Source organism: Delphinapterus leucas, chromosome 5 (genome assembly GCF_059928025.1).
Source record: "Delphinapterus leucas isolate spDelLeu-1000000601 "Yukka" chromosome 5, BTC_Dleu_Yukka2, whole genome shotgun sequence".
Classification (NCBI taxonomy): Eukaryota; Metazoa; Chordata; class Mammalia; order Artiodactyla; family Monodontidae; genus Delphinapterus; species Delphinapterus leucas.
The window spans coordinates 53363141-53376233 of NC_143133.1; positions in this window are offsets into that span (position 1 = coordinate 53363141).

The window sequence follows — 13093 nt, forward strand, 5'->3', positions numbered from 1 at the left end:
AAAAGCACATATGGCATGTCATAGGTTCTGCGTATAGGAAAATCAGAAATAAGATGAGAATGATTTCAATAAATTAAGATTTTAAAATTTATTTATTTATTTTGCCATTTTAATCCTTCCTTTTTATTGATATCTTTTAAAAAAATTTCAACATTAGGGCTACATGATACATGGCACCTGTTCATTTCTCAGGGCAAAGCAGTTGGCATTTAATTTGATATAGTCAATAAAGTAAAACAGTGATTTCCTTATTCTTTTACCCCTAGAGTATGTGGTTATTTTATAGATCCTTGATCTATAACCTATGCCTTCGTCTACATATCTATATAAAACAATAGATACCTAATACTACTAGGGAAATCACATTTTGTATACTTATTTAACAGATTATGAAAGGAACCATTTTTAATTTTCCCAAAGTTACATGGTTCTTTCTAGCCAGTTTTTAAAATAATCATCATTTTATTGAAAATAATTGGATGAGCTATGACAATGAATCAGGCCTGTGAAATATATTTCCTGCCTTGAGTTGTTCATTTGCTTGCATGACTCTAACCTGTCTTGAAGGCAGGTTAACAACAGTTACCAACCCCCGAGGAAAAGTCAAATAATTAATAATGAATTTTAACAGATGGCACTGTAGCTAAGATGTGTGCAGTAGGAAGCAGAAGGGACTGGTACTCGGAGGAGATAATTCTGAGGCAGTTTATTTTTCTTGGTGTGTTGCATAATTGAAAGACTCTTTCATGATGGACTTTGAAGAAATCCTCTTAGTTTAAAGCCTCTGATAGAATGCACAAGTGGGCTTCTTTAACCACAGACACTGAACTCTATCTCTTGGTTTTTCTATAGGAAAATATCAGTAAGGGTTTAAAAAGAAGATGATTAGAAAAATTTATTTTCTGACACAAGTTGTTTTAAGAAAGTGTGGAGAAACGGTTCCGACTGAGGAACACCAATCTCTTATCACTCTCACAAACTTGAAAAGTTTCCTGAGGTACCCGGAGCCTGAGCAGAATAACTGTAGTTTTGCTTATCAGTCATTGTTCAGTAATGAAAGTAGATGTGTTTTAATGTGTCATGATAATTATTAGCTGGAAATTTTTCCTGGAAGATTGTCTGGTGTGTGTGTGTAAAGAGATGAAAAGACTCTGGGATTTAGGCACCATTATTGAATTAAAAATTATCAGAAAGATAAGAGACTTTGCTTACAGGTAAAGACAATATAGTCTCTTCTTTTGATTCTTTGTATAGCCAAAATATAACAGAGAGAAATGGGGGAGGCTCAGGGAATGTGGCTGGAAACACAGAATGCAATATGCACAGAATATTATTTTATGATTTACTTTTTAACTCAACAAATATTTAACAAGTCTTGAGTGTGACTTCAACTCTCATTCTGAGAGTCCAAAACTTGCACAAGAGTTCTTGTTTATTGACACTGAAAGCAAGAAATTGAAAACATTTTGTATAAACTGATTTTAAGAGTGTGCTTTGTAATGTCTTCCAATGATGAGTTAAAAGGGGACAAAGTACCTTGGCCTTCAGGTTTAAACAGTTTAGATTTCTTACTTCTTTTTCCATTTCTTTCTTTCTGTCCCTAGAAACATCTGGGGAATTAACAGAGAAATCCTTCAGTCTTCTCTGAATGTGACAGAGTTTGTGTCTCAGTTGATTAGAAAATCGAGCTGTGCTAATAATAGTGGGGACAACCTTGGTGGAGGTGATTTGTACAAAGGTCTCTGGAGGTTAGTACAAGTCTCGGGGTGGGGACCCAGTCACCTCTGTGGAAGCTGCTTCTAAGACATCTCTGAGGAAAGGAGAATGAAGGATTCAGGCAGAGCTAGTATGTGGATCAAGAGAGCGCATGCAGAGGGGGAACTGGGGCTTTGGATCTCATGCCTGTTGCTGGGGGAACTGGCATCTGGTTTCAGAAGTACCTAAAGGATCAGAGATAAAAAACTAGGAAAACCTGCTTGTGCCTTGATATTGTATATTACACTTAGAAAACTTAGGAAGGCTTTGGAGAACATCTCAGAACATCTGTATTACTTTACAGGTCAGGAAACTGAGGATAAATTTAGAGTTTGGCCTAGAACCTAGATCTACTGGAAGATTTCACTTTGCAATGCAGAATTAGGATTAAAGGAGTGGAACATTCAATAAAGTGTTTCTGCAAATATTGTACCCGGTTAAGATTGGCAATTATTGTTCTAACTAAAACCAGTGGAAGAAAAATAAACTCAAACAATTTCAGCATGTGAAAACCTTACATGTGGGGAGTTCAAATGATAACAAGATCTCTAGAGAACAAGAGGCCATAGAAAAACAAGGAGTAAGCAGTTGTCTGAACTTCTTATATCGCTCAAATTCAGGCTGATGCTTGATTGCTGGACCCAAGCAGGGATTCTGGGAGTTCTGGCTGAGTGTGGGTGTGGAGCCAGGCTTAACACAAGTCTGTACAATGAAGAGCTGAGAGAGGTCAGGAATTTAATATCCTTGGGCGATGCTGCGTTTGAGAGCCCATGCGGACAGAATGCACTAAAGCAGCTAACTGACGATACTGGTCTGAGCAGCCGAAATTGAATATGAGGCAACTGACTGAAAACTTGGTACAGCAGAACAAGAAGCCTAGGTTAGCTGGAAGATTATGAGTTGATTATGGGTTGACATTCTAGGGACTTTCAAAGACAAGCCTAATGCCACACCTGAAGGTGGGGAGGGAAATCTTAAGGGTGCTAAACCAGTTTGGACCCCTTTGTCTGTGACTGTTTAGAGGAAGCTGAGCCATGAGATGGAAAATATGGAAAGAATAGGCGTCCTGGCGTTTGCTTTGATACTTGACTTAGGAAAATGCCCTCTGGCCCCCTGTGCAGGTTCAGGTCAGGGCGGTTAGAGTGCAAGATGCTGACTGGGAAGAACTGTTGACTGTACCTTTTTTATTTAGACAATATTTATCAAGCACCAATTTGGTACCAGCCACTGGAGATGCAACTGTGAGCATGGCAGACAGACTCCCTGTCTTCATAATGCTTATTATGTTTAGAAAAAGGCAATAAGCAGGTAGATATAGGAATAAAAGTAAGTAAGTCCAAATGTGCTATGAAAGAAATAAACGATAGGGTAACACATAACGGAAGAGATTCTTTAAAGTAGGTAGTTTGAGAAGACCTATCTGATGAGGGGATGTTTAAACTGATGAGAAATATTTACCTATTCAGAGACTGATGAAAAGCATTCTAGGTAGAGGAAAGAGTGAAAAAAAAAAAAAAGAAACTGAGGAAGGAAGTGTTTCAAGGAACTGTCTAGGAACTGTCAAAAGACCATGTTACTACAGCAGAGTTTGCATGGGGCAGAATGGCATGAGGTGAATGTGGAGGCATAGGCAGAGAGGGGACCATGTAGGGCATTATGGGTCTTGGTAACTGTGGAAGCCAAGATGGTGCTCAGTGATACTCCTCTCACACATTGTACTAGGGTTGGTCTGTGTGACTAATAGAATATGGTGACATCTGAGATTAGGTTATGAATAATACCATGAGTTGCATTTTGGGTGCGTGTTCTCCCTCTGTTTCTCTTTTTCTTATTCTCTCCTCATTGGATCATCTGCTCTGGGGGAAACCAGTTGCCATCTTGTGAACAATCTTGTGAAGAGGCTCACATGTAGCCTCTTGTCTAGGCTCACATGTAGCCTCTTGTCTACAGCCACATCAGTAAGCGTGGAAGTGGATCCTCCAGTCCCAGTCAAGCCGTCAGATCACTGCAGCTCCAGCCAACAACTTGACTGCAATCTCATAAGCTTACACTGTGCTGGAACCACTGAGCAAACCACTTCCAGATTTCTGACCCTTAGAAATTGTGTGAGATAATAAATTGCTGTTTCTAAATGCTAAATTTGAGGTCATTTGTTATGTATCAATAGGATCGGAATTTGATTTTATCTAAATACAATGCCTTTTTGAGCCAAGGGAAAGAGGGGGTGCTGGCGACTATCACTGGCTTGGAGGTTGACCAGTTAACCTCTTGAGAATGCTGTTCAGTGACTGTTTGCTGGACTGCTTCCCTGTAGACAATGATATATTCAGTCTTCTTGTGTTTAGGACTCAAGTACCAACAGAATGAAGAAGTCATCCTATTTGCAGTTGCCTTGAAAACCAAGATAGAACTACATTTAGAGCTTTAATAAAATAGTGTTCCTCTCTTCAGTTACAGACTGAGAAAGGACATTTAGAGTATTGACGTCTACTCGATTTCAATCCAATGAACATTTGTAGAGTAACTTTGAAGAACAGTTCCGTGTTCAGCGTTGTGTGGCAAGTACTATGACTGGAGTAACAGCTCCCGTACTCTAGTTGCTCACCATCTAGGGCGGAGGTAGATTATTTTAGGCTCTGTGCAAATTGGCGGCATCTCTCTTCTCTTAACCAGATGGCCATTGATTCCTACGAATGACAAGGAGGTTCAAATTGCAGAACACCAAAAGACAGACTAGTCTAAGGGTTTTCCCTTTCTTTGTTTCCTAGCAAACGCAAGTACTATTTGTATTGTTTCCTGACCTATATAGAAACTAGAACTTTTTTCCGTCTGAAGAGTGTTGGGCCCAGGAGTTGATAAGGCTTTCCTGTTGTTAAGGTGGGTGCTGAGGGGGTTAATCTGAAGCTTTTAACCAAGTCCACATACAGGTAACTGGTGACTTATCTAAGACCACGGATGTTCTTACCCCCTTTGCTGCTTCATTCAAAGCATAGAAACTTTGAGTTTATCCTGACTCCCAATCACTGTCTTATATTCTCATATTTAGGACATCGAGAGAGACAATCTTTTCCCTAATTTTATGTATCTATAAAGAGCAAGCAATCATAGTTTTTTAAAAAAGGAGGCTTGACCATCTACATGTATCTCTGCTGCAGAAACTCTCTCTCTTAACAGTATACAGAGGCCTTTGCATTTCTTCCTTCAGAAAAATGGACAATTGACATTGTCCTTTAATTCCTGTGATCTCCAGGAGGAGCAAAACCCTTTGCCTGGCATTGACAGGGAGGCATCAGGCTGATCGTAGGAATTTTTTCCCAAGGGCTTCCTAAAACACAAACACACCCAGAACGAACACTACTATAAGATAAACTTGACAGGTGTGCCATTGGAGGCTCATATTTCAAGGTGACTTTGAGATTTGGGGACCTCGTTTTGGAGTTCTGAGCAGTCTTAATAAGCAGGTTCATCATCTCAGTGAAGAAGGAGGTCAGCTGGGTGCACCAAGGTGGAACTGATTGGCTAAATTTCTGATGGCCACAGAATGATCCAGCAACAGCCTGACGCCGGGAGGACAGAAACAGCTGTATCCAAGCTGCACTGAAATCTGTCTCTAATTACATCCACCCAATAAAACTTGGTTATTTACCACTGGCGAAGTGTTCATAGTGGCACTTACTGTTTCATCCTTCTAAATAATTTTGCCAGTTTTTTTTCTTCCCCTAGGTTTTAGGTGTCAAATGTTTAGAGAACACATTTCCAGAAAGTCCTATTTCTTGCCTGGCAACAATGTAAAATCATCTGGTAATTGTGAATGCTAAGGGGATGTTTACTACTTGAAAAGAGAGCCAGCCTGTTCACCAGGGCACTACTGTTATCTGTGTTGTCCTAGGAAGACAGGGCAGCCAAAGTTCTTCATTTATCTGATGGCAGGCAGCCCAGGTTAACTGTATGTTTCTGAGTTAGTCCTAGTGATTGCCATTGGATACAGGTTTCCATAGATCCATCGTGGATAATGTATTACTCCATTAGCACTGGGAGTGACATTAACAGGTCAATAAAGGTCTCATACAGTGCTTTATATGCCAACGTCAGCCCGCACATAGCATGATACTGGTAGCCATTAAGCAGGTTGTGTCTGCTGAATTGTGCTCATTTTTAGTCTTGTCAGTGTTACGTTCATAAACAGAAGTGTTGCCACGACACTTGGGGATTGTACTGTTTTCTGAAGTCTCAGTCTTAGTCCAACTAACTGCCTGGCTGTGATTTGAAAAATGACATTTAGCAGTTTCTGTATAACAGAGTGGTTACTCTGATTAGCTTTGGGACCAGACAGACTTTGTTTTTTATATGATGTGAGCATGAGTGCCTTAATCTTACTGAGCCTAGGTTTCTGTCATGTACCTAGTGGGAGTAATAATACAAATAAAGTAAAAGGGGAATGCCTTTTCACCATTCCTGGTTCCAAGGGAGATATGCTTCTGGCTTTGATAATATATGCAAAATGCTTAGAATGTCTAGTATACATTAGATATTCAATAAGTGGTTGTTATCATTATTGGAAGAAATTCTGAGCCCCTGTTAACTAGTAGGGAAATTGAAGGGTGGCTGATATCTCTGCTTACTCTATGAATTCATTGTGAGGGCAGGGATAAATTTTCTAGTTCTTGACTTCCTGTCTGATGTGGTTTTCATAACCCTTATTTGTCTTAGATGGTTTACACTGAGAAGATCTGTGTAGGAGGCATTTTTTGCAGATTTTATGTTAACAAAATAAATAGACCAAATTTCTTCTTTTTCTCTCAAAATAAGCACTTTGCATAGCCCAACCCACTCACTCCATCCTTTCTCAAGCCACACAGGCCTGCCCTTCATTGTTACTCCTCTTGAGACTGAAGACTTGTCAGCTGGCATCTGGTGATCTCAAATGCTCTAGTTTTCCTCCATTAGGAAAGAATGCCAAGAAATATAATTACAAAGAACAAAGGAACAAAACACAGAATATAGTTCTTTCTTTTTCAGTTTGCTGCTTGATTCCTTTTAAATTCATTAAATGTATTGGTAAATCTGAGAAATAGGCGACTGGGTTCCATTTCCCTTCCCAGTCTGGATCAACTGGCAATGACTTTCTGGAGCACTGTCTTCTGAAGTCTTGTTTCTCATGGTGTGTTTAGGTTCAACAGTGAAAATTTAAAATGGTCAACTTCAAGTGAGTCCTATGAGTGCTTAAAATGAAGGGATATTTGCTATCCCTGTCTTAAGATTTCAGGTTAATGGCAATGGTAGAAAATCTTTTAGAACGGGAGTCATTGTTGACGCATCTTGATTCATCCTGTACATTTGGTGTTTTGCATTTTGTTTCTCAAACTTATTTATTTATTCAGCAAATGTTTGTTGAATGCCTACAACATTCCAGGAATCTGACTATTCAACCAGAAAAGTGGGTTCCACTGACAATGTACAGGGGTACCAAGTTCTGTAGCTTACCATCCGCTTGTTCTATCTCTTCCTCTTCCTTTCATTTGTTATTGTCTCAGTTCAGGCCCTCATTATCATGACCTGAGCTGTATCATCATGGTTTTCTAGGGAAAGAGGAAACCACTCCATTCTACCTACTGCACAGCTGACCAAGGTCTTGAAACACTTACGAATTCTCCCAAGGGAGGGATGAAGCAATGGTGAGAGAAAAGAGAGAGAGAGAGAGAGAGAGAGAGAGAGAGCGAGCGCTCAAGGAGAGACATAAGGTAGAAGCAAGTGGATAAGTACTGTCACACAGAAATTACTGGGAGAAAAAAAGATACTTATTTGAAGATAGTTTTCAATTAAGCACAGACATCAAGAAGGGCAAATTTTCTCTCTCTTGAATTTTGTCATATAGACACATACTTTTGTTTGGTCTTCCTTTGTAAGTTGTAACAGCTAACAGCTAAGTCTCCTAAATGATATCCTAGCCACCATATTGCTCCATTCATTCCATCCATCCCATGTTTCTAGAAACATTTTTCTAAAATGTACATCTCCAGCTCTCTTATTCCTCTGCTTAAAATCCTTTGATGGCTCCCAATACCCACAGTAGAAGTTCTTTGTAAGGACTTATCAGTGCATTAGGATAGTTTGTGAAGTGTGAACTGAATGTCTGCTACTAATACTTTAATTTTTAACGTGAATTTTGCAGTTTTGAACTCCAATATCTTTCCTCAATGGAATAGAAAGAAATGAGTTTGTGTGTAATCTTTTTCTATGTCATGGGATACATCATGTGGCAACTGTCAGCAATGATTGTGATGATGTCATTGTTATTTCACTCAAATTCTGGGACTGTCCAGGGATATGTGTCCTGAATTTATCATCAATTATCATAGATTTTACAGTAGAAAAGACTCTAACCCACCAAATAATGTCCAAATTCCATAAAGATTATATAATAGTTTATTTATCTCTTTAGACAAATCTTCAAGAGTACCACACCCCCATCTACTTGTTCAATGTACTCTCTCTCTCTGAAATATTTTTCACCCTCCCCCTCAATCAATTTGGTAAGTGCCTCAAATATTTTAAGATCACAGTTCATTCAAGCATTACTTCCTCTATGAAGTCTACCTTGATACTCCCTCCCAGCCTCTAGTAGAATTGAGTGTTTATACAATTGCACAAAAACTAGAAGTATGAGGTCTTTTCCTTGTGCATCCCTCTCTTTTCATTTCTCCTTCATTTCATCAGGTCCCAGTAGAAAGTATCTATTGCATGAGTCAGGATACCTCAGGGCCTACTATGGGAACAAACAACCCCAGAGTGTCAGTGGGCTGCAACAACAAAGGTCTATTTACTGCTTATGCTCTGTGTCTATCATGGATTGCCTGGGGTCTCTTTCTACACCATCATCCAGAGACTTAGGATGAGTGAGCAGCCACCTTCTTAAAAATAACTGGTATTGTGCCAGACAGAAAAGAGAAGATTACACATAAGTCATCGAATCCCAATGTTACTTGTATTCCTGATCTATTAATTATAAGTATTAAAATGATTCCATCCAAACATAAAAAAGCCAGGAAGTACAAGACTACCTTGTGCATGTGTGGCAGAGAGACAGAAATATTAGGTGAATAGCACGATTTATGACCATATATGCCCCAAATAAAACCACTCATGGTTATCCCCTGGAGTTCTGAAAGGGGCCTGTTTTCCTGGGCATGTTCATATGACATATCTGGATGCAACTGACATGTCCTTAACAATGAGAAGGGAAGAGTGGTGGTTGGGTAGATAACCAACAGTGTCTCTCATACGTTATTCCTTCAACTCCTGCATCTAACCTCTGGAGTTGGAAGGGTCTAGGAGCTCCACAGAGCACACCATATTTTCAGTTCCATGGAGAGCCATGTTGCCCTGGAACAAATAGACTTCCATATATTTCTCTAGCAAAGATGGGTTTATTCGTGATTATCACAGAATTGCAATTCAGGGTCTGCAACAATGGTGAACCATGTGTGAATCCCTCCATCACCAGGAAAAGAGAATGCTTTTATAGAGGAGAAAAGGAAGTTAGGAGGGCTCTAGTAAACAGAGTCCATGGCTTTTCATTGCTATGGCTGAGTTCTTGCCAGGAAAGGAGTCTTCTTCCTGTTAAACACTGCTACCGTTGCAGGGCATGAGAGCTCCCCCTTCTGGTCTCCCAACTCTATTTAACTGAGATTTCTGTTTATAAAATTTTTACAGTCATGATAAGCTTTGCATAGCTGAAACCTCTTTGTGAACCATTGCTTTGGGAACTTCCTATATAAAATCTACCTACAGTCCAACAACCCTATGAGCTAGGCATTATTTTCCAGATGGGGAAACTGAAGACCAGAGAGGATAAATATCTTGTTCAAGGTCACAGAGCTAAAATGTGGTGGAACCAAATTTAATACCAGCCTGCCTTGTGACTCTGGAACTCTTGCTCTTTTCTTTATTTCCACAGCATCTTACATGAAACCCCTGGAATTATATGAAGCTCTTTTAAAGTTAAACATATTTTTAATCTGTACCCACTATCGTCTGAGGGTACTCTAATTTTGTCTCCTGCTATGTAAACCGCATTTCTTTTTGCTTTAAACATATGTCTATCTACAGTTTTAAGAGAGGGTGTCAAGGGTTTATCTTCTTACACAGTCCTATTCTGACAACATAAGGGCGTTTTGCAGTGACAGTGTGCTTTAATTCAGAGAAATGGATGGCACAGTGATTCTTCTGCAGTAGGAGATTTATACTTATTTCCTCCTCTCTGTTAACAGGATTTATTCATAGGCCCTCAACGACACATGCCAAAGGCTGCATTTTTTCCTCTCCCCATCCTCCAAAAGAGTCATTAATATTTAATAAATAATCATTGTTATGACTTGAAATGCTTGCTATAACCAGATCAAACAAGGCAATCAGCTTTTATTTCTTAAAGCAATGAAAGTTAGTTTATTGTGTCTCTTTCAGAGAGTTTGGGTGGGGTTTCAGCCACAAGGATATCCCTTTTTATGAATATTAGTTGAATAGACTGAAATTAACATTTGATGACTTCTTCGTTGATATCTGACATATTTTTCATAGGCAGACTCTAATAAAGCAGTCAGTTAGAGCTATTAGACATATTTTAGGAGGATTTTTTGATGCATATCTTCACTTAGATTATGAAATTTAAATCATTGCTGCTATCAGTGTGAATACTAATGTTATAGCCTGCCAGATGGAAACCTTTCATAAATTTTCACTTTTCTCTTACAGTCAGCTGTAAATCTTAAGTAAATGACTTCTAGGGTAAACTATGTTGATGTCAGCTTTAGTGCCTTATGTCCACACTGATTTCAATGTCATAAGTACCTGGAAGGCAGGCAACTCTTAATTAAATGTCATTTTCTTTTTCCATTATTGAAGTAGAGCAGAGTGCAGACTCTGGCATTGTCTATGGCTTACTGGTGAATAGCTCAGCTCTTGCTTTGTCACAAATGGGTTCTTTGGAGCTATTTTAAATGCTTTGGTGTCTGTCATGCAGTTTCTCCTCTCTTAACTAAAACTGTCTCCCTCAATGTGTCTTTCAGATAGTAAAACACTGTTTCCCTAGTCCTTTGTTCTCCATTTTGACAAAATACAATCCGTAGGGTTTTGCGTCATATTAACAATTTTTTTCCTTTGGAAATTGATATTTTAGTTCTCTTCAGAGTGCTAACCTCCATATGAGAACTACACTGCATAAAACTTCCTTTTTCCCTATGGGGATATATCAATATTCAGACCAAATCTTCCAAAGGACTTGTCTTACCAATTGTAAGAAGCTTCTGGTAACTCGTGGTCACTTATCACTTACATTTCTTGTGGAGTTTTTTCCTTTAATTTGCTTTTTCAAACAGAGCCAAACTTTGAGAGGTATTATCCCTTATTTTTTTTAAAACAAAACAGGGGACAAAACAAAATAAAATTAAAGATTTCTCAAATGTTCTCATCTTTGGAAACCCAAAGGAGAAAGATGATAAAAAAAAACCTCAACAAAAATATTTAGGTGAGTCAATAAATATTCCTGGTAGAAATCTTAGAAGTCCTACAGGTAAGACAACTTTTTATAGTTATTGAATTATTGTCTCACCAGTTGTTTATTTATTTATTTGTTTTACCATTAAACCTATGAACCCAGTGATAAATGTGCTTCCTTTGTTGTTACAATGTAATATATTGAGTTTTCCTTGAAGCTTCATTAAAATTATATCTAAAGCTCCGACTATAAGAAAATGATTAATAATACAATAACATGGAGTAACTTCTCTGTGGAGCTGTTTGGAGTTGTGGGCTTTTTTACCAGCCCCATCATCTGTTTTGTTTTCTGCTTCCATCCACCCAGGGAAATAAATGCCCATCATCATTTTTTTCAACAAGCAACAAGAACTATCTTTCTGTAGAAACAAAGGCACTGAAAAAACATTCTACACCATTAAAATAATTTTCCAACATAGTTTCAATAATTAGTGTATTTCAGTTTCAACAGCTGTAATTAAACCTGACCTTTAAGCTAATTATGTCTTTTGACATTTATGATTTTAAACTGGCTTTCCCTGTGGTGATGGTGTGTTATATTAAGGTTCTAATGAATAGTTTTGTAGTATTTACCTGTTGTTAGAGGGTCTCTGTTGGGGCTTGGGGGGGACCACTTCACTCAGCATCTTGTCACTGGAGACATAATGATGCCACTCTGAAAGAGAATTATCTGCCACAATATCAGGCTGTTACTGAATTTCTGTAAGAGTGTTTTGATATAATTACAGGTACAACAAAATCCTTGCCGGAAATTTTCAAAATAAGTCAAAAATTACCTCAGAGTTTGAGTCAGTGTTGATAAAGTGGGCTTTCTTGGGGTCTAGTAATTGGTGGCAGGTGAGTAGGATGAAGCTTCCTAGCTGCCATGAGAGAAAAGTTGTGTCAAAGAATCTGGAAGGGAGGAGAAACCAAGATGGCAGGCTTGTCTTCTTGGCTCTCATTACATTGAGCAGTAGTGGAGTTTTTCCCTGTTTTTTTATCCTATCCTAGGGTACTTCCAGCTCATTTTTTTCCCCTTCTTGATAATAATAACATAGCTAACATTTATCAAGCACTTACTATGTGTCAGGTACTGTGTTAAATACTCTACATACATTATCTTAGAATTTTAACAGGCCTATGAGGAAGGGGATACTCTAGTATCTAGCACTGTCAACTCAAAGTCCTTTTTTCAAGTGTTTTTTTGTTGTTGTTTTGAGCTATAGAGGTTGACTCAGTGTTCAATGTCTTTTATTTTTTTAATTTTCATTGTGCTACTTTATATTGTACAGCAAAGTGAATCATCCGTACGTATACGTATATCCCTTCTTTTTTGGATTTCCTTCTCATTTAAGTCACCACAGAGCACTGAGTAGACTTCCCTGTGCTATATAGTAGGTTCTCATTATTAATCTATTTTATACATAGTATCACAGTTTATATATGTCAATCCCAATCTCCCAATTCATCCCACCACCATAGAGAACATTTGTTCTCTCTGTCTGTATCTATATTTCTGCTTTGTAAATAAGATCATCTATACCAATTTTTTCAGATTCCATATATATGCATTAATATATATTTGTTTTTCTCTTTCTGACTTACTTCACTCTGTATGGCAGTCTCTCGGTCCACCCACGTCTCTACAAATGATCCAATTTCATTCCTTCTTACGGCTGAGTAATATTCCATGTATAGATGTACCACATTTTCTTTATCCATTCCTCTGTTTTTTTTAATTTATTTTTATTTTATTTTATTTTTAATTTTTTTTAACATCTTTATTGGAGTATAATTGCTTTACAAT